This window comes from Microcaecilia unicolor, chromosome 9 (assembly GCF_901765095.1).
Source record: "Microcaecilia unicolor chromosome 9, aMicUni1.1, whole genome shotgun sequence".
NCBI classification, from domain to species: Eukaryota; Metazoa; Chordata; class Amphibia; order Gymnophiona; family Siphonopidae; genus Microcaecilia; species Microcaecilia unicolor.
Window position 1 is genome coordinate 145595568 of NC_044039.1, and position 27383 is coordinate 145622950.

The 27383-nt window shown below is 50.5% G+C and overlaps 1 protein-coding gene across 1 annotated transcript in view; it reads right to left on the minus strand.

The window, feature by feature from the left end:
• The window catches only part of NUSAP1 (nucleolar and spindle associated protein 1), a 268127-nt gene that overhangs the window by 210345 nt on the left and 30399 nt on the right, over positions 1 to 27383 (minus strand). The gene's annotated exons all lie outside the window — the stretch shown is intronic.

A 27383-nucleotide genomic window follows, 5' to 3' on the forward strand; every position in this document is an offset into this window, starting at 1 on the left:
CGGAACTGGAACGCACCGGACGGGTGCGCACTGGAGTGGGGCCCGCTGGACTGGACACACTGGAGTGGCCCCACTGGACAGGAACATACAGGAGTGAAACCCGCTGGACTGGAACACACTGGAACGGAACTGGAACATCCTGGACCTAGGCTTCACCTACACTTGACTGCCTCCCCCTCGGGTTGAGCCCTCAGGTTCTGGCAGCCGGTAGGACTTACAGGAACAACAGGAAGGAAGGTCCAGGGGTGCCCCCTGGCACCTAGGCGAAGGCAAGGCAGAGAAAGTCCGTGTTCCGGCAGCAGGCAGATTCAAAGCAATGGTCAGGACAAGGAACAAGACTACGGCTGGAGCCTCAGTATCAAGGAGAACTGGCAACAGGTAGAACAAGGGCAGAAGCTCCAGAAGCAAAAGAAACACACACGGAAACCCAGCAGGCTAAACACAAGAAGACATAGTCAACTGTACAAGCTAGTAGGAAAGCTATACCCAGGCAACCAGACATACACAGGAACATACACAGAGCAAAAACTCAGGAGACTTAGAAAAGCTATACACCAGCTAACAATAAAGCTGTGCCCAAGCTAACAAGTCATACACTGGAAATATGCACAGAGCAAACTCAGGGGACTAGTAAAGCTATACACCAGCTAACCACAAAGCTGTGCCCAAGCTAACAAGTCATACACAGGAAACAAACACAGAGAACTAGCAGAGCTAGGCACAGGCTACAAACCAGACGGAGCTAAGCTGGCTAATCTAACACTTGGAACAAACACAGAGAGCTAGCAGAGCTAGACACAGAAGGGTAGGAAACCCATAGAGCAAAAAACACAGAAGGGCTGAAACCCTACAGAGCTATACACACAGAAGGGCTGGAAACCCACAAGCGATAAACACAGAAGGGCTAAAACCCTACAGAGCTATAAACACAGAAGGGCAGAAACCCTACAGAGCTATAAACACAGAAGGGCTGGAAACCCACAAGCGATAAACACAGAAGGGCAGAAAACCCACAGAGCACAAGACAAGGAAGGCAAACAGTGCTAACAGCACACTAACCTCGGGACCTAAGGCACTGCGGAGGAAATGGCAATGCAAAGGCCAGGACTGTAGTTTCCAAGTCACTAATAAAGCCCCTCAACACCAGAGCCACAGGTGCAGCAATCACCTTGCAACCAAACAGAGGCTTGACACTCAGAGCAGGCATCCCATAGAAAGTAACAGCGGGAGCCATCTTGGAAACTGGCAGAGACGAAGAGGCGGCAGCCATCTTGGAAGAGGCAAAGCCCACACAGGTGAGATTCAGTAGGGCAATCAGCACACAGAGCCAGAGAGAAACTAAGACAGAGACAGACACAGAGACAAGCCGAAGCCAGCACAGCCACTGACTCCCAGAAACAGGGTAAGTATGAGGGTGGTCACGGCCACAGACGTGACACATATCATCATGCTGATCAATCCATAGACTGGTGGGATGTACCGAAGCAGTACTCACCCAGGGCGGGACATTGAAATCCTTGAACTCAACACTGAAGCTCCAAACCGGGCCTCCGCCCGAGCAGCCACAGTCAAGCGGTAATGTCTGGAGAAGGTATGGGCCGACGCCCAAGTTGCCGCCTTGCAAATCTCTTCCAAGGAGACGGACCCGGCCTCTGCCATCGAGGCCGCCTGAGCTCTAGTGGAGTGGGCCTTCAACTGAATAGGCGGCACCTTCCCCGCAGCCACATAAGCCGCTGCAATGGCTTCCTTGACCCATCTTGCCACTGTAGGCTTAGCAGCCTGCAGACCCTCACGAGGACCTGCAAACAGGACAAACAGATGATCCGACTTCCGGAAATCATTGGTCACTTCCAAGTATCTGATGATGACCAGTCTCACATCCAGATATTTGAGAGCAGAATACTCTTCTGGGTAGTCCTCCCTACGAAAGGAAGGGAGACAGAGCTGCTGACTCACATGGAAGCGAGAAACAATCTTGGGTAGGAAGGAAGGCACTGTGCGAATAGTCACTCCTGCCTCAGTGAACTGCAGAAAAAAGCTCTCGACAAGAGAGTGCCTGGAGCTCGGAAACTCTTCTGGCTGAAGTGATAGCCACCAAAAAGACTGCTTTCAACGTCAGGTCTTTCAGAGATGCCCTCGACAAGGGTTCAAAAGGCGGCTTTGTAAGGCTCTTAGCACCAGGTTGAGATTCCACGCAGGCACCACTGAGTGCAGAGGAGGGCGCAGGTGATTAACTCCCTTGAGGAAACGCACCACATCTGGCTGCAAAGCCAGGGAAGCACCCTTCAGGCGGCCCCTGAAGCAAGCCAGGGCCGCTACCTGGACTTTCAGGGAACTGAGCGACAGGCCTTTCTCCAGACCTTCTTGCAGGAACGCCAGCACTGAAGAAATTGGAGCAGTAAATGGAGAAAGTGACCCTGCTTCACACCACGCTGCAAAGGTACGCCAAACCCTGGCGTAAGCAGTAGAAGTAGAGCGCTTCCTCGCTCTCAGCAGAGTGGCGATGACCTTGTCTGAGAAGCCCTTCTTCCTCAGACGCTGCCGCTCAATAGCCAGGCCTTAAGACCAAAGGGGGAGGGATCCTCCATCACCACGGGACCCTGATGTAACAGGCCCTGCTCCACTGGCAGTCGCAGAGGATCGTCCACTGAGAGCCTGATCAAGTCCACATACCAGGGACGTCTGGGCCAATCCGGACCCACCAGGATTATCCGGCCCGGATGCTTTGCCACCCGGTCTAGCACCCTGCCCAACATGGGCCAGGGCGGGAACACATAGAGAAGCTCTTGTGTCGGCCACTGTTGGAGAAGAGCATCTACTCCCAGGGATCGAGGGTCCCGTCCTCTGCTGAAAAAGCGCGGCACTTGGCAATTGGCCGATGACGCCATCAGATCTAGGCTCGGCTGGCCCCAGCGCTTCGTGATGTCCAAGAACGCCTGAACAGATAGCTGCCACTCTCCGGGCTCCAAGGTATGGCGACTGAGAAAGTCCGCCTTGACATTCATGACTCCGGCAATGTGGGCCGCTGACAGCTGTTCCAGGTTCGCTTCCGCCCACTGGCATAGATTCATGGCCTCCTTGGCTAGAGGGGCGCTCTTGGTACTTCCCTGGCAGTTGACATAGGCCACAGCCGTGGCATTGTCCGACAGGACCCGTACAGGCTTCAACGCCAGTACCGGGATGAACTCCAAAAGCGCCAACCGAATGGCTCTGAGTTCCAGGAGGTTGATAGACCACTTTACCTCTGCAGGAGACCAGAGCCCCTGCGCTGTCCATCCCAAGCAGTGGGCTCCCCAGCCCGACAAAGAGGCGTCCGTCGTGACGACAATCCACTCCGGGGTCACCAGAGGCATTCCTGCAGACAACTTGTCTGTCTGCGTCCACCAGCTCAGCGCCTTGCGCTCTGCTGGGTCCAAGGGAAGGCGCACAGCATAATCCTCCGACATCGGAGTCCAGCGCTGCAGCAGAGAGTGTAGTAGTGGTCTCATATGAGCCCTGGCCCAGGGCACTACTTCCATCGTGGCCGTCATAGAGCCCAACAGCTGCACATAGTCCCAAGCCCGAAGAGGAGAGGCTACTAGGAACTGGTCCATCTGAGCCTGAAGCTTGACAATCCGATTGTCTGGCAGGAACACTCTGCCCACTTGGGTGTCGAATCGAACTCCCAGATACTCCAGGGACTGAGTTGGGCGCAGCTGGCTTTCCTCCCAGTTGATGATCCACCCCAGGGAGCTCAAAAGAGCAACCACCCGGTTCACAGCTTTGCCGCACTCTGCATAAGAGGGGCTCGGATCAACCAGTCGTCCAGATAAGGATGGATTTGTACTCCTTCCTTCCTCAGGAAGGCCGCGATGACCACCATTACTTTGGAGAAGGTCCGCGGAGCAGTAGCCAACCCGAACGGGAGGGCTCTGAACTGGAAGTGTCGGCCCAGTACTGCAAAACGCAGAAAGCGTTGATGAGGAGGCCAGATGGGAATATGCAAGTACGCTTCCTTGATGTCCAAGGATGCCAGGAACTCTCCTGCCTGCACTGCCGCTATAGCAGAGCGGAGGGTCTCCATGCGAAAGAGCCTGATTGACCCCTTGAGGTCGAGGATTGGCCGTACAGAACCTCCTTTCTTTGGTACCACAAAGTAAATGGAGTAACGTCCCTTGCCAAGCTGATTTTCTGGCACCGGAACGACCGCACCCAGGCGGATCAGATTGTCCAAGGTCTGCTGCACTGCCACAGCTTTGACCGGAGACTTGCAGGGAGAGAGTACAAACCCGTCTCTTAAGGGTCGGCAGAACTCTAGCTTGTAGCCGTCTCTGATGACTTCCAGCAACCAAGCGTTTGAAGTTATTGTGATCCACTCGCCCAGAAACGAGGACAGCCGTCCTCCAATCTGCACTGGGGCGTGGACCAAGGCCCCGTCATTGGGTACGAGACCCTAGGGGAGGACCGGAGGGAGCACCTCCGGGACGGCGGTCTCTGCGAAAGGAATGCTGCTTGGGGGAGAATTTCCTCTTGAAGGAAGAGGGGGCAGAAAAGCCCGACCTGCCCGGGCGGTACCGACGGGCTTCCTGAAACCGTCCTCTGGAGGTACCGGGGCGAGCACTAGCCCGAGCCCTGACCTCTGGTAACCTTTTGCCCTTAGACGTGCCGAGATCGGTCACGATTTTGTCCAGCTTGACCCCAAAGAGCAGCTTGCCTTTAAAAGGCAATATAGCCAGGCGGGATTTAGAGGCGTGGTCAGCAGACCTATGCTTCAGCCAAAGCCACCGCCGCGCAGAGATTGTCTGAGCCATGCCTTTAGCTGAGGCCCTCAAGACATCATACAGCAAGTCTGCCAAATAGGCTAAGCCCGATACCAGGGCCGGCCAATCAGCCCTCAAGGAATGATCCGAGGGGGAAGCCCGCTGCACCATAGTCAGGCACGCCCTGGCCACATAGGAGCCGCAAACTGAGGCCTGCAAACTTAAAGCAGCCGCCTCAAAGGACGACCTTAAGGCCGCCTCCAATCTTCCGTCTTGGGCGTCCTATAGGGCCGTGCCACCTTCCACCAGCAACGCCGTTTTCTTAGTCACCGCAGTGATTAAAGAAACCACGGTAGGCCACAGATAGGCCTCACGTTCACTTTCAGGCAAAGGATAGAGGCGGGACATAGCCCTAACCACTTTAAGGCTCGCTTCCGGGACATCCCACTGAGCCGCAATTAAGGTGTGCATGGCATCATGCACGTGGAAGGTTCTAGGCGGGCGCTTCGTCCCCAGCATAATGGCAGAGCCAACAGGGGCTGAGGGAGAGACGTCCTCCAGAGAGGAAATCTTCAAAATGCCCATGGCCTGCATTAACAGGTTGGGCAAATCCTCTGAGCTAAAGAGCCGCGCTGCAGAGGGGTCATCCGCTCCATCCGAGCGGGGATCCGTCTCCTCCAAGGAATCCGCAAAGGACCGTTGGGAGAACTCCGATACGCTGCCCTCATCTACATCGGAGGAGACAAAGTCCTCCAAGGCCTGGGAATCAACCCGAGGGCGTTTACCTCCGGGGGCCTCAACCTCTTTACCAGACGAGGGAGCAGGGGCAGCGTTTTGCATAAGGAAGGCCTGATGCAGCAGCAAAACAAACTCGGGGGAGAAACCCCGCATACTGTGCACTTCCGCAGCCTGGGCTACAGCCCTAGACGCACCCTCAACCGGCGCTCGCAAGAGCGGGGGAGAGACATGCTGCGCATCCAAGATGGCGTCCGGCGCGACACTCCACGAAGGAGCCGCGCGGGAAGAACGGCGCTTAACTTTAGCCGCTTTTGTCCCGTCGCCCAAATTAAGGGCGTTCATGGCATCAATGTCTCCCACCTCAAGGGCGGCCCCAGAAGAAGCCGTCCGAGCCGCGTGGCCGGCCAATATGGCGGAGGCGAGCCGCGGGGGATGGGCGTTTATGGCGGGAAAAAACCGCCACACCGGAGGAAGGACCGGGACACTCATCTGTCACGAAACTGTCACCCAACAAGGGCGAATCAGACTTTAAGACCCCCGCATCCCCTCTGGAAGCGCACACGCGATCCGGGGAGCGACTCTTTGCGCCCTCGCCCTCCGACGCCATAGGCCACGTGGAGACCAATCGGGGAACCCCCTGCCCGCTATAAAAGGTAAAAATTACCTGCTGTCCGCTCCGAGCTGTAACGACCTGGTGTCCCAGTGAGAAGCTGCAATAAACGTTTAAATAAACGTCGAAATAAACGCCTTTAAGGACGTTCAAAATTTTTTTTTTTTTTTTTTTTTTTTTTTTTTTAAACAGAGCCAGCGGGAGGGGGGAGAAAAGGAGGGACCTGGCGCCACCAGGTTTGCACTTGCTCAAGAAGAGCCCTCAACCCCAGGCACTCAACAAAACCTAAAAATTAGGCTTGGAGGCCTAGCCAGAGCTGCTGCTGTGTGTGACCACCACCTGCTGAGATAGAGAACATACTGAGGAGTTTCCGGCAGCACATGACCATATATAGGGAGGCAAAGTTTGCTCTCTATCTCCACCTGCTTGTAGATGGACACAACCCACTAGTCTATGGATTGATCAGCATGATGATATGGAACTACCTTTCGCCGCATGCGTTGGGCATAACCCCACCCAGTGTGCTGTCACTCTTCGCTCTCTACCCTCCTCCGCATGACGTCAAGGCCGATCAGTTCCGTGTTTACAGAGTGCGCCGCTGGTACACGGTTCTGCTGTGTGCCTGCGACCCGTGCTGGGTGAGTTCTGTTGCTTTTGGGGATTCCTTCCTTTCTCTCTTTCCACCCCTAGAAAGGACGAGGAAACACTTACCACTGTGTGAAAGACGCAGGGGCTGAGGGAAACGGCCCTGCATATCCATGTCTGACAGTGACTTATGACTGTGTCTGGGACATTCTGAAAAATGTGATTATGTGTACGTTTTATGGGTCTACTCGAACCGTTTTTTCCCCGATCTTAATTTTCACCAACGCTGTACTGAAGCCTCCACAAGTCCCAGCTCGGAGGGGGGAGGGGAAGGAAGAAAAAGGAACAGAGGGATAGGAAGGAAGGAGGGGAAAGCAGACACAGGGGAGGTGGAAGGAGGCAAGGAGATGGAGGGGGGTGCTGCTGCACTCTCTCACACACACAGCCTCACTCTATGTCACACACACACTCGCACATTCACTCTGTCTCTCTCTCTCAGTCACTCTCTCACAAACATACACACTACAATGAAAACCTTGCTAGCGCCCGTTTCATTGGTCTCAGAAACGGGCCTTCTTTACTAGTCATCTATAAATCAAACATCCAGGAAATAACCTTAGCAAAAGCTAACTTATAGCTTACATACATCCTCCTATAACCCATCCCTCACCCCTCCAAAGAAAGAGAGAAAAAGAGAACCTCCCCCCCCCCCCCCAAAAAAAAAAAAAATGATTAAGCAAGAAAGGGTCAGGGTGTAAGGTCCATTGTACATATGGGTCCCAGATCTGATGGTACATTAATTTAGCAGTTAATTTAGACAACAGGTGGATCTAGTCTAACTTGCTGTCACGATTCTGCCCATGTTTCATGCTCTGGTGGTTAGACCTGGTGGCTGCGATGGACTGTCTGTTTGCTGTTTCCCATGTTCCAGAAGTCATGCCGGTCCGGTCCGGATTTTCCAGCCTTCCAGACTATCTTGGGATTTTTTGAACTAAGCAGCACCCTTACCTGGTAACCTCCCTTGTATGTTGCCTTTATTAACCACCTGGAAACTTTCTACTTTGCCTTGTGTTCCTGTCCCTGTTGGTCTGTTGCGGTTCCTGCCCCGAAAGCTTTGTCAGCTTGACCCTGCTTGTTTTCCTGGATTATTCTACTGATTGCTGTCTGCCTTTGACCCTGCTTGATTCCTGGCTTATTCTCCTGTTTGCTGCCTGCCCAAGTCCCTGCTTAATTCCTGGTTTACTACTGATTGCCGCCAGCCTATAGACTCTGTTTGGTTCCTGGTTTCCCTTCTGCTTTGCTGCCTGCCAGTAAGACTCTGCTTGGCTTGTGAACTATTCTCCTGCTTACTGCTTATTGCTTCTGTTCCAGTCCAGCAGCTTCAGTCCGGCTGTTCCAGTTCTGGTGGTACCAGTCTGTTCTGCCTTGCCTCCTATTTGGGTGATTCACCTGCCGCTGCTGCTCCTCGGCAGTGGCCCAAGGGGCTCACTATTCCTGACCAGCGTGACACTTGCGCAGAATCATCCAAAGACCAGGAAGAGTAGATTGTTTCCAGGGCATGATCAGAATCATGGTGCCGCGGTCTTGCTTGAGTTTCAGCAAAGTCTTACCCACCAAAGGTATGGGAGGATACGCGTACAGAAGGCCGTTCCTCCAATGCAGGAGGAAGGCGTCCAACGCTAGTCTGTCGTGGGTCTGAAGTCTGGAACAGAACTGAGGCAGCTTGTGATTGGCTTGAGTGGCAAAAAGATCCACCGAGGGGGTGCCCCACTCTCGGAAGATCTTGCGTACCACACTCGAATTGACTCGTGCGGCTGCATAATTCTGCTCAACCTGTCGGCCAGACTGTTGTTTACGCCTGCCAGGTACGTGGCTTGGAGAAGCATGTTGTGCCAGCGAGCCCAACGCCACATCCTGACAGCCTCCTGACACAGGGGGCAAGAACCGATGCCCCCCTGCTTGTTGATGTAGTACATTGCAACCTGATTGTCTGTCCGAATTTGAATGACTTGAAAGGACAGCCGATCTCTGAAAGCCCTTAGAGCATTCCAGACCGCTCTCAACTCCAGAAGGTTGATTTGCAGACCTGATTCCTGGAGGGACCACAGTCCTTGAGTGTGAAGCCCATCCATATGGGCTACCCACCCCAGGAGAAATGCATCCGTCATCAGCACCTTTTGCGGCTGAGGAATTTGGAAAGGGCGTCCCAAGGTCAAATTGGACCGAATCGTCCACCAGTGGAGAGAATTGCAAAAACTGGTGGACAGCTGGATTGCATCCTCTAGATTCCCCGCAGCCTGATACTACTGGGAAGCTAGGGTCCACTGAGCAGATCTCATGTGAAGACGAGCCATGGGAGTCACATGGACTGTGGCGGCCATATGGCCCAGGAGTCTCAACATCTGCCGAGCTGTGAGCTGCTGAGACGCTCTGGCCCGAGAGGCGAGAGACAGAAGATTCTCCGCCCTCTCCTCGGGTAGATAGGCATGAGCAGTCTGTGAATTCAGCAGAGCTCCTATGAATTTGAGTGTCTGAACTGGGCAGAGATGGGACTTTGGGTAATTTATCACAAACCCCAGTAGCTCCAGAAGTTGAATAGTCATCTGCATGGACTGTAGTGCTCCTGCCCCCGAGGTGCTCTTCACCAGCAAATCGTCAATATAAGGGAACACATGCACTCCCAGTTTGCGTAGAGACGCCGCAACCACTACCCAAGCATTTTGTAAACACCCGTGGCGCAGAGGCGAGCCCAAAGGGTAGCACACAATACTGAAAATGCTGTGTTCACATATGGAATCAAATATACTGCCTGTGAGCTGGTAGTATCGGGATGTGGGTATAAGCATCCTTTAAATCCAGGGAGCATAGCCAATCATTTTTCTGAATAAGGGGAAGAAGGGTGCCCTGGGAAAGCATCCTGAACTTTTCTCGGACCAGATATTTGTTCAGGCCCCTTAGGTCTAGGATGGGACGCATCCCCCCCCTGTTTACTTTTGCACAAGGAAGTACCTGGAATAGAATCCCAGCCCTTCCTGCCCTGGTGGAACGGGCTCGATCGCATTGGCACTGAGAAGGGCGGAGAGTTCCTCTGCAAGTACCTGCCTGTGCTGGGAGCTGAAGGATTGAGCCCCCAGTGGACAATTTGGCAGGTTGGAGATCAAATTGAGGGAGTACCTGCACCGAACTATTTGCAGAACCCACTGGTCGGACGTTACGAGAGGCCACCTTTGGTGAAAAAATTTTAACCTCCCCCCCCCCCCCCCCCGACCGGCAGATCGTTCAGCACGGGCACGTTTAAGGTGGCTATGCTCCTCCGGATCCAGTCAAAAGCCCACCCCTTGCTTTTGCTGGGGAGCTGCAGGGGCCTGCTTGGTTGCACGCTGTTGACGCGAACGGGCGCGCTGGGGCTGAGCCTGGGAAGGCTGACGGGAAGGAGGATTGTACCTACGCCTGTTATAAGCGTAAGTAGCAGTCTTCTTTCCCCTGAAAAAACGTCTACCTGATAAGGTAGATGCTGAAGGCGCCCGGTGGGAGAGCTTGTCAAGGGCGGTTTCCCGCTGGTGCAGCTGTTCAACCCAACTGATCAACTTTCTCATCAAAGATATTATCCCTCCGGCAAGGGAAATCCGTTAGCCGCTGCTGGGTCCGGTTGTCCAGGTCAGAGGCACGCAGCCATGAGAGTCTGCGCATCACTATACCTTGGAAGCGGATCTGGCTGCAACATCCAAAATGTCATAAATATCCCTGGACAGGAATTTGCGACACGCCTTCAGCTGCCTGACCACCTCCTGAAATGACCTGGACTGCTCCGGTGGAAGCTTGTCAACCAGGTCCGCCAGTTGCCTCACATTATTCAGCATATGGGTGCTCGTATAGAGCTGGTAAGACTGGATCTTGGCCACAAGCATGGAGGAATGATAGGCCTTCCTCCCAAAAAAAAGAGTCCAGTGTTCGAGACTCACGCCCCGGGGGCGCCAAGGCAGTATCTCTAGAACTCTTGGCTCTCTTGAGAGCAAAATCCACCACCACAGAGTCATGTGGTAACTGAGCCCTCATCAACTTCGGGTCGCTGTGGATCCTATACTGGGACTCCGCTTTCTTCGGAATGGTGGGATTAGATAAAGGTTTCATCCAGTTCCTAAGCAATGTCTCCTTTAGTATACACGTTGGAAGAGGCTCGCTGTATTCTTCCCAAGGTTGATCAGTTACCAGCTACTTCAACGGGAACGGCGCCTAGGGCCAAGGCCTTACTAGAACAATTGTCTCGTCCCCGATGGCAAAGAGCTACACGGTGCAAGGGTAGTCTTACTAGACAACACTTTGGAGCTCAGTTACCTCTCTTGGATGCAACTTTTAATTGTTTAACTTGTTGGGAGTTATTTAGGGAAGATACTTACATGTAGCAGGTATTCTCCGAGGACAGCAAGCTTTATATTCTTACAAGTGGATGACGACAATCCAAGCTGTACGGTCCAGAATTTACCAAAGCTAAATGAGAGCTTTGTGGAGCAAGAGACGCACTGCACCGCGCATGATTTTCTGCCCATCTCAAGAACGCGGTCTTCTCAGTTTAATACTATAGCAAAAAACAAAGTAAAAATAACAAAGGAGACAACTCCAAGGGGAGGTGGAAGGGACTGTGAGAATAAAGCCTGCTGCCCTAGGAGAATACCTACTACAGATAAGTATTTTCACTTTCTCCGAGGACAAGCAGACTTATATATTCTCACCAGTGGGGAATCCCTACCATCCAGGCTCACCAAAAACAACAAACACTGGTCAATTGGGCCTCGCAACGGAGAGTATATAACACAGACTAGCCATTATGCCCGTTAAAACGGGCGAGATTTCCAGCTACCCTCCTCAACAGGTCGCCGCCACCCCCCCCCCCCCGAGGTCGCCGCTACCGTTCCCCCCCCCCCCCCCAGGGCCCTCTCTTAGCGATTCAACTTACAGCACCGAAACCGCAGCAGGCAGATCAGCTGAGCTGCTGTCGGCCTTCCTTCTCTGCCTGTGTCCCGCCCTTGTGTGACGTAACGTCGGCAAGGGCGGGACAGAGGCAGGGAAGGAAGGCCGATGGCAGCTCAGCTGATCTGCCTGCTGTGTTTTCGGCGCTGTAAGTTGAATTGCGAAGAGAGAGCCCAGGCCGGGTGGAGGGGGGGCGGCAGCGGTGACTCCGGTTGGGGGGGGGGGGAGCGGTAGCGACCTCTGCGGTTCCCTCCCTCCCCTTCGCGGAGTTTCCCTCTCTGTCCCGCCCCTGTCATCACGTACTGACGTGGGGGCGGGACAGAGAGGGAAAGTCTCTACTGCGCATTTGCGGGTGAGTACGGACACTCGCAATTTATATGTTTGATTAACCTGAAACTGTATACAATCTGAATGAGAGTGCAGCCTGGAAAAGAATAAAATGGGCCTAGGAGGGTGGAGTTGTATTCTAGACCCCCAACAGATTCTGTGAATGTGTGGACTGAAGACTACATCGCAGCCCTGCAAATTTCTAAAAATGGAGGCTGACCTTAATTGGGCTACCGACATGGCCATAGCTCTGACATGACCCTCCAAGGCCAGCCCAGCCTGGGAATAAATGAAGGAAATGAAATCAGCCAGCTAAATAGAAATGGTGTGTTTCCCGATGGCAACCCCCCTCCCCATTCTGTTGGGAACAAAAGAAACAAAAAGCTGGGCGGACTGTCTGTGGGGCCTTGTCTGCTCCATGTAGTAGGCCAATGCTGTCTTGCAATCCAAGGTGTGCAAGCTGCTTTCGCCACAATGGGCATGAGGTCAGGGAAAAAAATGTTGGCAAGACAATCGACTACTTCAGATGGAACTCAGACACCACTTTCAGAAGAAACTTAGGGTGAGTGCGGAGGACTACTCTGTTGTGATGAAACTTAGTATAAGATGCATCCACCACTAAGGCCTGAAGCTCACTGACCCTACGAGCTGAAGTAAAAGCCACCAAGAAAATGACCATTCACGGAATTCAGTGGCTCAAAAGGAGCTTTCATCAGCTAGGTGAGAATGACGTTGAGATCTCATGACACTGGTGGAGATTTGACAGGGAGTTATGACAAAAATCAAACCTCTCATGAAGTGAACAACTAGAGGCTATCCAGATATGGGCTTACCTTCTGAACGTTGATGATAAGCACTAATTGCACTAAGGTGAACCCTTATGGAGTTGGGCTTGAGATCAGACTCTGACAAGTGTAGAAGGTATTCAAGGAGGGTCTGTGTAGAACAAGCAAGGGGATCTTGCGCCTTGCTCTCACACTAGATGGCAAATCTCCTCCATTTAAAACAGTAACACCTCTTAGTGGAATCTTTCCTGAAAGCCAGCAAGACCCCAGAAAAACCCTCCACAAGACCCAAGGAAGCAAATTCTAGGCTCTCAACATCCAAGCTGTGAGAGCCAGAGACTGGCGGTTGGAATGTAAGAGAGATCCCTCATTCTGCGTGATGAGGGTTGGAAAACATTCCAATCTTCACAGTTCTTCGGAGGATAACTCCAGAAGTAGAGAAAACCATATCTGCTGTGGTCAGTATGGCTCAATCAGAATCATGGTTCCACAGTATTGCTTGAGCTTCAGCAAAGTTTTCCCCAATAGAGGTATGGGAGGATACACATAGAGAAGACCTGTCGCCCAATCGAGGAGGAAGGCATCTAACGCTAGTCTGTCATGGGCCTGAAATCTGGAATAGAACCGAGGGACCTTGTGGTTGATCTGAGTGGAAAAAAGATCCGAAGAGGTACCCCACGCTCAGAAGATCTTGCAGGCTATGCCCATATTGAGAAAACACTCTTGTGGCTGCATTATCCAGCTCAGTCTGTCAGCTAGGGTATTGTTCTTTTCCCGCCAGATAAGTGGCTCGAAGAACATGCCATGCTGGTGAGCCCAATGCCACATCCAGACAGCCTCCTGACACAGAGGGTGTGATCCGGTGCTCCCCTGCTTGTTGGTCTAATACATTGCAACCTGATTGTCTGTTTGGATGAGAATAATTTGGTGAGATAGCCAATCTCTGAAGCCTTTAGAATGTTCCAGACTGCTCAAAGCTCCAGAAGATTCATCTGAATATTCATTTCCTCAGAGGACCAAGCTCCTTGAGTGTGAAGCCAATCTACATGAGCTCACCATCACAGGACAGATACATCCGTCAGCACTTTTTGTGGCTGAGGAATTTGAAATGGAACTCACAGAGTCAAAATGCATCTAATGGTCCACCACTGAAAAAAGCGTACAGACATCTTCAAGACTTCCTGTGGCTCGATACCACTGAGAAGCTAGAATCCATTGAGCTGATCTCATGTGAAGACATGTGTCATGCGTGTAACGTACACTGTGGAAGCCAAAGGGCCCAATAATTTCAACATCTGCCGAGCCGTAACCTGCTGAGAGGCACAAACCTTGGACGTGAGCGAGACAACATTGTCCACTCTCGTCTTCCATGTGTCGAGCAGAACTCCTATAAACTCCAATTGCTGGACAGGATAGAAATGGGACTTGGAGTAGTTTAAAATGAACCCTAGTAGCTCAAGCACCCAAACAGTCATCCGCATGGACTCCCGAGCACCCTCCTCCAAGATGCTGTTCGACAGTCAATCGTCAAAATACGGGAACACATGGAATCCCAGTCTGCGTAACAATGCTGCAATTACCGCTAGACACTTGGTGAAGACCCTGGGAGCTGACGAAAGGCCAAAAAACACGCGGTACTGAAAGCGATGTGTTCCCAGGCAAAAATCGAAGATACTTGGGCTGGAAGTATCGGGATGTGAGTATATGCACTGGTGGGCTGGAAATATCAGAATGCAAGTATATGCATCCTTTAAGTCCAGAGAGCATAGCCAATCATTTTTCTGAATCACTGGGAGAAGGGTGCCCAGGGAAACCATCCTGAACTTTTCTAGGACCAGGAATTTGTTCAGGGCCCTTAGGTCTAGGATGGGACATATCTCCCCTGTTTTCTTCTGCACAAGGAAGTAACTGGAATGGAATCCCTTCTTTCCCTTGTGGAACGGGTTTGACCGCATGGGCCTTCAGAAGGGCGGAGAGTTCCTCTGCAGAGAGATGAATGAACGAGGTGGGCAATTTGGAGGTTTAAGATGCCAATTGAGGGCATATCCAAGACGGACTATGAAGAACCCACTGGTCGGAGGCTATAAGAGGCCACGTTTGGTGAAAAAAATGTAGCCTCCCCCTGACGGGCAACTCGTCCGGGACAGATACTTTTACTGCAGGTATGTTCTGCTGGAGCCAGTCATAAGCCTGTCCCTTGCTTTGCCTGGGGAGCAGCAGGAATGTTAGGAACATGCTGTTGACGTGAAAAAGTGTGCTGGAGTTGAGCCTGAGTAGGCTGGCGAGCCGCAGGATTGTACCTACACATAGGATAGTAGTAGGAACAGCTCCTGTGCCTGCCAAAAGTCCTCCTAGCTGAGGAGGTGGATGCAGAAGGCACCCGGTGGGAAAGAGATTGCATCAGTGTGTTTCTTGATTTGATCAGCGACCTCCTCAACCTTCTCTCAAAAAAGGTTATCCCTTGGCAAGGAGCATCCGACAACCACTGCTGAACAGAATGCCATGATGCCATGAGAATCTGCGCATTGCTATAATTTCAGCAGAGATCCTGGATGCCACATCAAAAGTATCATCATTGCCTCTGGCCAAGAACTGTTGACATGACTTCTGCTGCTTCACCAACTGGTGAAAAGGCTTGGCATGTTCTGGAGTGAGCGCATCCACGAAATCTGACAGGTGTCTCACCGAGTTTCGCAAGTAGATGCTTGTGAAAATCTGGTAGGATTGTATGCGGGAGATGAGCACTGAAGCATGGTACATCTTCCTCCCAAAAGAATCCAGGGTTCTAGCTTCTCTGGCTGGGGGCACCGAGGCATAGTCCCTAGTACTCTCGGCTTTTTTGAGAGCAGACTCCACCATCGTGGAATTGTGAATTAACTGAGGCCTAACAAAACCAGGTTCACAATGGATCCAATACTGGGTATCAATATTCTTGGGCACAACAGGGACCAATAGAGGGGTCTCCCAGTTCCTGACGAGGACTTCCTTGAGTACCTTGTGGAGAGGGGCAGTCACAGCCTCCTTAGGAGGACATGTGTAGTCCAGGACTCCAGCATCTTGTCCCTGGGATCATCCTCCACTTCCAAAGGAAATGGAATGGGATCAGCCATTTCCTTTACAAAAAATGGAAATGAAAGGCTCTCCGGCAGAAACCATCTCCTTTCAGAGGGGATCCCTTAAGACTCATCTGAGGGGGGTCACGTGATGCCAGCAGGCTGAAAGGATGCTCATAGTCCAGCTCCGTTCCTACTGCAATATTATGGGCAAAATCTTCGACTTCCCCACACCCCTGAGTGCTAAAATTTATGGGTTTACGTACCGTAAGCAGTGAGGCTCTGACGGAGGCACTAGAAGCAGCTTTAACATAGCGTTGCGGGGTATGCCAGCAAAGACTCCGCGGCCGACTCAAGAACGCATTCAACCCGGGAGCCCCAAAATGGCGGCAGCACCCAGCAATGCGGTGATCACCCTGCAAGCAGAGGCTGTACAAGAGTTGACAAAACAGCTTACAGCAGTGTTAGACGACCGCATGGCGAAATTGCAGGCGTCGGTGGACTCAATTAATGAGAAACTAGAGAGGCAGGCAGCTCACATACAGGGAGCAGAAGAGAGAATCAGCAGACAAAAGGACAAGGCTGAATCACTGGAGAATCGGGTTGGATTGCTGGAAACACACACGAAGCAGTTGGCACTACTTACGGATGATCTGGAGAACAGGAGTCGACGTAACAACATCAGAATGATCGGATTACCAGAGTCGGTGCCGGAGAAGGAGCTGAGAGACACTGTTTTAAAATGGCTCCTTGCACAGTTGAAGCTGGAGCAGATACAGGACACCATTCGGGTGGAGCGCATCCATACAGTGGGAGCCCACCGAGAAACAGCTCAGCGATCTAGACCAGTGCTAATAAGAATCTTAGATTATGGACATAAAGAGCAAATAATGCAGGCTTACAGAGCTAACAGGACCTTGGAGTACCGTGGCACGCAGATTCTCCTTTTTCAAGATTACTCAGCTAGAGTATCTGAACAGAGGCGCCACATGGGCCAGTTCTGCAAGATCCTGTTTGATAAGGGGATTAGATTTACAATGATGTACCCGGCGAAAGTACGGGTAGTGCATGACAATAAGACCTTGTATTTTACTGATTCCCAGGATCTCAAGACATTTGCGAGCAAGATCTAACAATGAACATGTCTAATAAGCAATCAGGAATCTGGGTCTGTTAAATGGTGAAGTTTGTTTCTTTTCAAGGGGGGTTGGTGGACCAGGTTAAAATGTCCGGGCTTCTTTGCCCAGGCTGCTAGCTGTTTGTGATTAAAACTGGAGAGCGGGGCCTCAGTCTCCGATCCCAAATGGAACCAGGGCTTTTGTTATACAAATACACACAGACCGGAATAGCTGAGAGACGATCTGGCAGACTGGACGGAGAAGGATGACTTGTGAGCTGGAAAAGTCCGCGAGGCTTCAAGACGAGTGGTGCTGGCCTATGACAGGTGGCGAGAGTTGAGGGAAAAGCACAGCACTACTTTAGTGATTGCCATCTAACAACCTGAGTGGTGACTAGCTACTGTTTACGGTTAACATGTTATAATGTTCTGCTTTTTAGTTTTCTTTTTCTCTTGTTTTCTTCCCCCTTTTCCTTTTTGTATCTGATGCAGGAAAATTTGCATTGTAAGGGGCAGCGGATGTAAGTGACCCAAAAAGAGGTTGAGAACCTTTAGAATGTGGACTGAATGCAGTATGAGGAGATTGGAGGAGTAAAGTGGACTACAAGGGGAGGGGGGATACGAAGTGAATAGGGAAGGGAGGGGGACTGGACAGAGGAAGTAAGGAGGAGAATGGTGGTGTGGCTGCGGGAGCTACTTGAATCGGGGGTTTCTCTCATTATTGGGGGAGAGGGAGGGGGGAAGAGGGGGGAAAAGGAGGGGGGAGGGGGCAGGGGAGACATAGAAGAGGGGCGGGTAGGGGGGTCCAGTATGTCCGGGATTTGGTTGTAGATGAAAAGGCCGTCACAGCAAGAACAGCATATAAAGTATGGGGGGGGGGGAGAGCTGAGCTGGGAGGTCACCTCCAGAAGGGCTTACCAGGAAATTGTTTGGAAAGTATATCTCAACTGTAGGATAGAGGATGAGTAATGTTCAGATAGCTATTTTAAATGTAGATGGGATACACTTGCCCGTTCAGCATACGAAAATATTGAGTTATAGCAGACGCTTGAAAGTGGATATATTGCTCCTGCAGGAGACGCACCTTTCTCAATCAGAACATATGAAATTAAAAAAAGGATGGGTTGGGGAATTGGCAACTGCCTCTTATAATAGTAGAAAACGGGGAGTGGCTATTCTGGTTAGCAGATCCTTGGCATGTACTAAGCATAAGGTTATTCAAGACTCGGAGGGGAGATATGTGATTTGGGCGGGGACGATTCAGGGTGTTAAAATGGCCTTGTGTTCAATCTATGCCCCAAACGTGTACTCCCACAAATTCTTTTCTGAAGTACTGGCTGCACTTGCACTAATGAACGAATATAAATTGGTAGTGGGGGTGATTTTAACATTACCGCTGATCCGTTTATAGACTGCAGCCCCCCAAAACCTAGGCATAAAGAAGTGAGTGGCAGGGGAATTAATTTTTTTGATGAAGGAGCTGGGTGTTTTAGATGCTTGGAGGGTGCTGCACCCCGATGAACACGAGTATACTTTTTATTCTAAGGTACACAAAGTGCAGGCATGTCTGGACTATGTGCTGCTACCAGCTACATCGCTATCACAATGTTGGGCGGCAGGAATAGAGGCCGGGGTAGTATCAGACCATAGCATGGTATGGGTTGATTGGGGTGGATGCCAAAGACAGAGTCAGGCAGCTAGTTGGAGAATGAATCCTGCATTATACCAGGACCCAAATTTTCTGGCATATCTCATAAGAGAATGGCAGGAGTTCTTGCAGACCAATAAAGCATCTGAGGTGGACACTGTGATCTTTTGGGAGGCCAGTAAAGCAGTAATGCGAGGTAGGATAATAGCGTACTCTAGCCACAAAAGGAAAGAAAGGGATGGAGAGCTCATCAATTTGCTAGGGAAGATTCAGGTGGTGAGAGCGGAATTGGTCAGGGCTGGTACGTCCAGCAGTAGAGAAAACTTTTGGCAGCTCAAAAAGCAAATCAATGAGGTGCTTAATCAGAGGGCAAGCCTGGATGTGCAGCTTTACAAATATAATTTATATAGATGGGGCAACAAAACGGGTAAATTATTAGCCGCAATGGTAAAGAGTAGATCTGCAAAAAAGATAATTACTAGTATTAAAGACAAGTCAGGTAATACACTTAATAAAGGGGAAGATATTCAAAAGGCATTTGTGGATTTTTATAAGTCCCTGTATGATGCGGGACAAAGTGACATGGGAGAGCGTGAAAGGTTTTTTCAAGATTTGAATCTGCCAAAATTGTCTCAGCAGTTAGAATCTTTAAACGCTCCATTCGAGGGCTCTGAAATACAACGAGCTATTAAGAAGCTAAAACTAGCAAAAGCTCCGGGGCCGGATGGACTGGGAGGTGAATTCTATAAAATACTGGGAGTTCAGATGGTGGGTCCCTTTGTTGAACTTTGTCAAGCCCTTTGCGGGCTGGGGCAGCATACGGGCCAGCTGACACATGCTACCATAGTAGTTTTACCGAAACCTTGGAGAAATGAAGAACAGCTGGGTTCATACTGACCTATATCACTGCTCAATCAAGATGTGAAAATTTTTGCTAGTATTATGGCAACGAGGCTGGGAAAGTTGCTACCACTTTTGGTGCAGGGGGACCAGACAGGTTTTGTCCCTGGGAGGTACACCTCGACAAATATCTTACGAGTACTGAAGGCTATGCAGGAGACAAAAGGGAAAGATGGGGATGCCATAATCACTTGTCTAGATGCTGAAAAAGCGTTTGACAAAGTATTGTGGGACTATCTGTTTTGGGTCATGCCCCAATTTGGCATTTATGGGGAGTTTTTGAGGGGCACTAGGGCTTTGTACAAATCACCAACAGCACAAATTTTAATTAATGGAAGCCTTACTGAAAAATTCAAGTTGGAGCGGGGTACGAGGCAGGGGTGCCCACTATCCCCTATGCTTTTCGTCTTAGCACTGGAGCTATTAGTATGTAAAATCAGGCAATCAAGGGAATTGCAGGGCATTACAGTGGGAGTACAAGAATATAAAATAAATCTATTCGCTGATGATATGCTGATCTTTCTGGAACAAGCAACTAAGGGGGCCACTGTGTTAGTGCAGCTGATACAAAATTTCGGTAGTTTCTCGGGGCTCCGAATTAATTTTGACAAATCTGAAGCCATGGCATTGTCAGCTAATTGTAGGTGCAGGCAGCAGCCTGATTTTCCTTTTGCATGGGCGCGGGGGGCCCTGAAATACCTGGGGATTCACTTGCACTTAGATGCCCATATAATGTATACTAAAAATGTACTTGAGAAGCTGGATAATATTAAGGTTTTTTACACTAGGTGGCGGGTCTTACCCACATCATTCCTAGGACGTGTGGCACTGACAAAAATGGTACTTTTGCCAAAAATCTTATACTCACTACAGATGATGCCGTTGTGGGTTTTGCAGAAGGATGAAGCAACATATAGAAGTGTTATAACTTCCTTTATATGGGAAGCCCGAAGAGCAAGAATAGGTTACAATAAGCTGACACGAGATCGTAACAAAGGGGGAGTAGGTCTGCCAGACTTACATCTGTACAATGTAGCAGCACTTATGAGATGGGTTCATGAGATTCATACGGGACAAGCCAAATTTGCACCTGTAGGGACTTGGGATAGCGGATCTCGATCTTTAACACCCTGCATTGCAGGGGTAGAAAAGCTACAATTTCTGCATTAATCCGGCCATTAAAAAAGGCTTGGGATTGGTGGAGGAATAGGAGGGGCACGGGGCACATCCCCTTTTGTGGAAATTTTGCGTAATCCTGAGTTCAGAGCGAGTCAGCCAGAGTCTCCTTTTGAGGGTTGGTTCAGTGGGGGCTGCAGATATATTGGGCAAGTGGTTGAATTGGGGAACGGTGGACGCCCCACCTTCTCTGAATGTCAAAAAGCATGGAATCTCCCCCCAAAATATTTTTATTCATACTTGCAACTGCGACACTATTTGGACACCCAAAGGAGAAAAAGTGGCGCTTATGCCTCTTTTACAGCTTTAGATCAATGGTTTATGCAAACACCTAGTGCACAGAACTCGCTGTCCCTTTGGTACAAGGAGGGGAGAGAGCGCAGGCCTTCCCGGTATTTTGATATGCAGCAGGAGGAATAGAGTACACGTTTGGGGAGGGCAGTATCTGAACAAGAATTGTCTAGATGCTATGAACAGGCCTTCCGGGTCACACCAAACGTGGGTTTACATGAGATTCAGTATAGAATATTGCATAATGCGTATATCACCAGATGTAAAGGGAAGGCAATGGGTTTGTGGGATACAGATATGTGTAACAAATGTAATATAAGCAGGGGGTCCTTAGTGCATCATTTCCTGGAGTGTGTCAAACTTGAAGGGTATTGGCCTAAAGTGGTGGCGTTGTTGGAAAAGGTGCTGCAGAGCTCTTAAGAGTGGACATAAGGAATTATGCTGATGGGATCGGATGTGGAACTGCAGGAGCAAGGGCTGAATAGTAGTAAGTGTCATTATATATTACTGGCGCTGTTGTTGGCTAGGAAGGTCATATTGCAGCAATGGATAAGCCATTTATCGCTGCCCATTCACCAATGGTATGGACATCTGCATCAGATGGCTGACTGGGAGATTCGAAGAACAGCTAACCTGGGAAATAGGACAACTAAGGAGTATAATGGTATATGGAAGCGTTGCTTGGAATGTATTCCAACTCGTCCTATAAATAGTGCCTCCGTTGGAATTTCTGCGATGGGTGCTAAAAGGTCTTTTTGAATGAGCAATTCTGGACCGGGGGGGGGGGGGGGGGGGGGAGGTATAAAGGAAACGGGTACAGTGGGATGGCTGGGAATGGGGGGGGGGGGGGGGGAAATAAAACTGAAAAATTACAAGTACGAGCCCAGAGCATAACGTTGTACCTTGATGGGATAATTGGGGGTGGCTAGACATAATACTTATGGAGTGAATAATATGTGTACTGTATCCTATAGCTACTTTCATGTTAGTATTACTGTTTACAATTGCTATATGTTTATATTGGAAATCTCTGCTTGTTCGCAATAAAAAATTAAAAAAAAAAAAAAAAAAAAGACTCATCTGAGAAGCATCTGGGATCCTCCTCTGAATCCAATAAGCGCTCTCCCTCGGTGCTGGACAGTATCTTCCTATTGCAGACACCAAACCTGCCTCAGTGCCAAGGAACCGTGCCCTCGAGAGCGGCATTGAAAAAAGTCAGTTCCCACCTCGACTCCTGTGAAGCATCCTCCACCGACATTGAGGGGGTGCCGGCTTGGGTGGCAGACTGAGGGCCAGGTGGGGCCACAATGGGAGGTATGACAGGCACAAGCACCCTAGATACCGATGCACACCACTGCATGAGGCCATCCAGCAGCTCTGGAAGCAAAGCCTGGATGCGCTCATTGAGAGCCGACACCGGGAAAAGCTGGGGTGCTGGTTGAGACGCAGGTTGCAGAACCACTGAGGTCCACACGGGAGCAGAACCTCAGCTGCTTGGAGACCGGTGCATTGGCACCTCCTTCGACGCCCCAGAGCTCCCGGCACCATGTGTCGAGGGTGACTGATGCTGCTTCTTGGCCTTCGCCCGAAGCATATCACAAAGGCTCCTCAGTACCAACGAGGATGATGTTGAATCCTCATGTCACCTTGAGGTCGGGTCCGATGATGGATGGTCCCAGGGGCCCTGCACAGCAGGAGGCCTTGAGACATGTGGAGACCCACTCAATGCCTCACTGCTCCCAGTGCCTAAGGGTCTCTATGCAGCCATGCTTTCTGACTCTCCCGATACTTGACGTCAAAGTCGACACCTCCAACCTCGATGCCAACGTCAAGGAACCGGGAATTGGTTCCAAAAATCTCTCATTAAGCTTCTTGGGAAAGCAGGGTCCTCTTCTTCATATGAAGACAGAGAACACAATGAGCAGGGCTATGGACGGGCCCAAGACACTGCAGACACCAAGAATGGGTGTCCTTCCCCGATATAGTCCGATTGCACCTGTAGAGCGCTTGAAGTCACTGGGAATCTTTGTGGACATGGACGGGAAACCTTCAGCGGCTAAATCAAACAACTTGATGGTGCCTGAAAAAATGGGCAAGGCACAATGAAAAACCCAAAAAAAGAACGCAGCCAAAGTCAGGACCTAAAACCAGCCCAATGACGATGAAAAATTAAGAAAACTTAAAACCGGGCAAAACGTACTAAGAAAATAAAGGAAGGGTGGAAAAACGATTCTTACAAGAAGAACCAAAAATAAAAATCAACAAAAAAACAGCCAGAAGGCACAAAAAAAGAAAGCTGTCAGACCAAATGTGTGAGAAGACAAAAACAGCACTTTCTTCTCACGCAGAAAAAAAAGAGAACTGAGGCGGCCGCGTTCGTGCGACAGGTGGAAAATAGAGACTTGCATGGGAATGGGGACGGAAGCAGTTCCTGCTGGGTTCCCGTGGGGACGGAAGCAGTTCCTGCTGGGTTCCCGTGGAAGTGTATGCTGCACTTGTGCCAGCCTCTCACCTACCGAGTACCATGTTCTTTGAGCTCTGTCTCCTCCTCCTTCTTCTTGCTTTAACAGCACACATGCGGAAAGTCTCCAGTAAGGAGGTGGTAGAGATACACATGGTGATGAAATTCAAAAAGGCATGAGATAAACATAGAGGATCTCTAATTAGAAAATGGAAGTTATAAAAAAAAGCTAAACTTAAATGGCTGCATGTGTGTGGATATGTCGAGTGACACTTAAATGGCAACTCTGGCTGTGATGAACTAGGGCCGATACCTGAAGACCTGTATGGTGTGTGTCTCATATATGGAATCTGATTTAAGATGGGCTGGAAAGGGCTTAGACAGCAATTTTAGTGGCTGGAACATGAGTACAGTGCTGGACAGACTTCTATGGTCTGTGTCCAGCAAATGAGAAGATAAATAGGCTGGAGTGGGCATCGAGGGCCACTACAGCAGTTGGAACATAAGGATAGGGCCAGGCAGACTTCTATGGTCTATGTCCCTGAAACACCACAGAAAGACCATAATCAAGTATATAATATCACATTCGTTGTTGATTTAATCATGGATTGATAATGATCATATCTATTGGGCTGACTGGATGGACCATTCCAATTTTTACCTGCTGTCATTTACTATGTTACTATTAAACCTCTCTGCTCCTGGGCTGATGCGCAGACCTCAGCTCTGACATAGGCACAAGCATCAGATGTCACCTGACCTACTGGCGTGTGCATTTGGCGATCTCGTAGCACACAGTGCCAGTGAATCAGAGAAGTCTTACATGTGCGCACCAGAGTGTTCCAACTTCCGTTCCTTCCTTGCCTGCAGTGCTGCGGCTTGAACCCAGAGAGAGAGTGTGCAGACAGGAATTTTTTTTTTAATGTACCATTAAATTCTTGTGGGACTGGGTGGGGACAGGTTAAATTCTTGCGGGGACGGGTTGAATTTCTGTCCCCATGCAACTCTCTAGTGGGAAGGCACTCGCACATGTGAAGTGGTGCGTGGCTCGCGCTCCACAAAGTTCTCTTTTTAGCTTTGCCAAAATACCAGACCGGGCGAAGCGGATCGGTGTCACCCACTTGTGCGAATATAGAAGCCTGCTTGTCCTCGGAGAACATAGTAATCTCTGGTGAGGCTGCCAAATCGGTATATGCAAGTATGATCAAGAGACATCAGGAACTCGCCAGGCTGGACTGCCACAATGATGGATTGCAAGGTCTCCATGCAGAAATGCCAAACCTTCAGAAACTGTTTTACCCTTCTGAGATTGAGAATGAGCCGAAAGGCATCCCCCCTTCTTGGGAACTACGAAATAGATGGACTAGTGACCCATGTGAACCTCGAGGGGGGCACGGAAATGATGGCACCCAACTGCAGTAGATCTTGCAAAGTGGTCAGCACCGCCGCCCATTTGGAGCATGTAGCACATCGGGATTCCAGAAAAAAGTCTGCGACGGGAGAGTCAAATTCAAGCTTGTAATCCTCCTGTACAACATCCAGAACCCACTGGTCCAAAGTGAACTTGACCCACGCCTGGTAGAAAAGGGTCAGCCAACCCCCTATCTGCTCCACCACAGTGAGCTGGCGCCCCATCATTAGGAGGATTGAGGTGCAGCTCCTTGGTAGGCAGGTGCTTCTGATGCCTGTTTGTCATTCCGAAAGAAAGAGCACTGCTGAAAATGAGGGTGCTGAAAAGCTCCCAAAGACCGACCCGGACAGTACCGGCGCACCTCATGATACCAAGACCTCGAAGACCCTTGCCGCAGACCGAGCTTGAGTTTATCCTCGGGGAGATGCTGTGACTTGGAGTCCCCCCCCCCCCCCCACCCCAAGTCCGTCACAATCTTCTCCAGGTACTCCACAAACAGCAATTTACCCCAAAAGGGCAATTTGATCAGGCGCAGCTTGGAAGCCATGTCCGCCGACCAATGACGGAGCCACAAGAGCCGACAAAAAGAAACCGCCAATGCATCAGCTTGGCCAAAGCCCGGACCAAATCATACAAGGCATCCGGCAAATAGGCGAGGCCCATATCCATCTGAGAGAGCCCAGGAGCCCCAGACGGATCGGTCTCTTGGTCAGTCTCCATAAACAAAGGGAGCCAGCTAAGACAAGCCCTAGCTGCATAAGAGCTACAAACAGAGACCTGAAGAGCCAGAGCAGCTACCTCAAAGGAGTGCTTCAAAGAAGCCTCCAGGACGTCGGTCCTGCATGTCCTTCAATGCTACTCTACCCTCTACTGGTAGAGTCATTTTCTTGGTGACCGCTATCACCAGGGTGTCCACCCTGGGGAGAAAAAAAACCTGCTCCATCCGATCAGCACCCACTGGATAAAGACACGCCATGATCTTGGCCACCTTAAGGCCGCCATCCAGATCCACCCACTGCGTGGAAATGTGTTCCTCGATGGTCTCAAACCAGGAACGCTCTTGACGGCCGCCAGGTACTAGCCATCTTAGGATTAACCGCTGCAGACATGGCGACCTCTGGGTCCGCAATATTCAAAGCCTCCAAGGCTTGAAAAATAAGGGACAGCAGTTCCTCCTTGTGAAAAAGCAGTACCGCCGAGGGGTCATCTGTCTCTTCACAGAGAAGCTCACCTCCTTTCATACCTTCCAGGCCTGCCAGACTCCAAGACCCCTCAGAAGGAGCCACCAGAGACAGAGCAGTCGTGACGGGGACCAAAGACCCCTCCTCAGACAATGAGACCATCCACCTCCTTTTGAGGCTGGCAGACCCCGATCCCCACCAGGGCCCCCAGAGGGCCCGTTTAAGAACGACAAACTGAGGAGGAAAAAACTCTCCTGAACCTGTCATCGCTGCAGTCATCCCAGACTCCCCCCCCCTCCTCCTGCTACCTCAACAGAGGAAGCAGCGTGCAAACTGAGGCAGGAACCGCCTCAGTGGCGCCAGAAAAAAAATGGTGCATGCACCACACAGCTCAGCAGGGAAAAGAACGCCATCAGAACAGGGAACCATCTGACTCCCCCCCTTCAGACCCAGCGCACTCGGCGCTGCACAAACTGGCTGCCAAACGCCATTTCCCATATCGGGAACAACATTCTACTGTCTCCACCGAAACCCCCAAATCAGACCGCCTAGGGAGAGAAGAATAGAGGAGCCAGCGCTTACCCTAGCCACCGACCTCCGATGCAGTGGGACCTCCCAGCAGAGAGCCGAGCAGGAGCACTCTGGCTCTCTGAACAAGGCAGAATTCAGGCAGAAAGCAAGCACGCTGAAATCTCCCTTTTTTTTTTTTTTTAAGTTCTCTGTTGGTTAAAAAATTTAATAGAACTGTTCAAAGGATGCAAATTTGGCTCATCTTCCTCTCTCTCTCTCACACCCAACATCTCTGAATGTAACTGGGATAAATTATGTGGCTCTTCAGAGAAGGGATGCTCTCCCTCCCCATATTCCCATCCATTTTGGAATAAAGTAAGCTCCAGCCTCAGGTTAGAAAGGTATAATCAGGTACAGACTCCAGAAAGCCCAGCAGTCACTGCCAGGTATTGTTCTCAGCATATGTACTATTTTGCTCCATACGGAAAGCAAGCATGGTGGGTAAGAAACTAATTTTAAATGCTTGGGTAAAAACAGAACATCCGGATTATTGGCACTGGAGGAATAGCTTGCATGAATTGTTGTTGTTGGAACGGAGAGGGGTGGGATCATCCCCCAAGAGACGGCAGAGATTTTTGGGAATCTGGGAGCCATACATACAATCCCTGGCACCAAAAGCTCGCAGTTTCATTCTAAATCGTCTGTAGCCTCCATCTCCTGGTTGCCGCTTCTTCCCTTTTTTGGTTTTTTTTTTACCTTCTCTCTTTATCTTCTATTTGTTGTGAGGATTATGTTGAAGTTGGGAGCAGGGAGAGGGATAAGGCGGGGGGGGGGGGGATTGGACCATTTCATTATAAGGTGATAGGGGGAGTGGGGAGGGAGG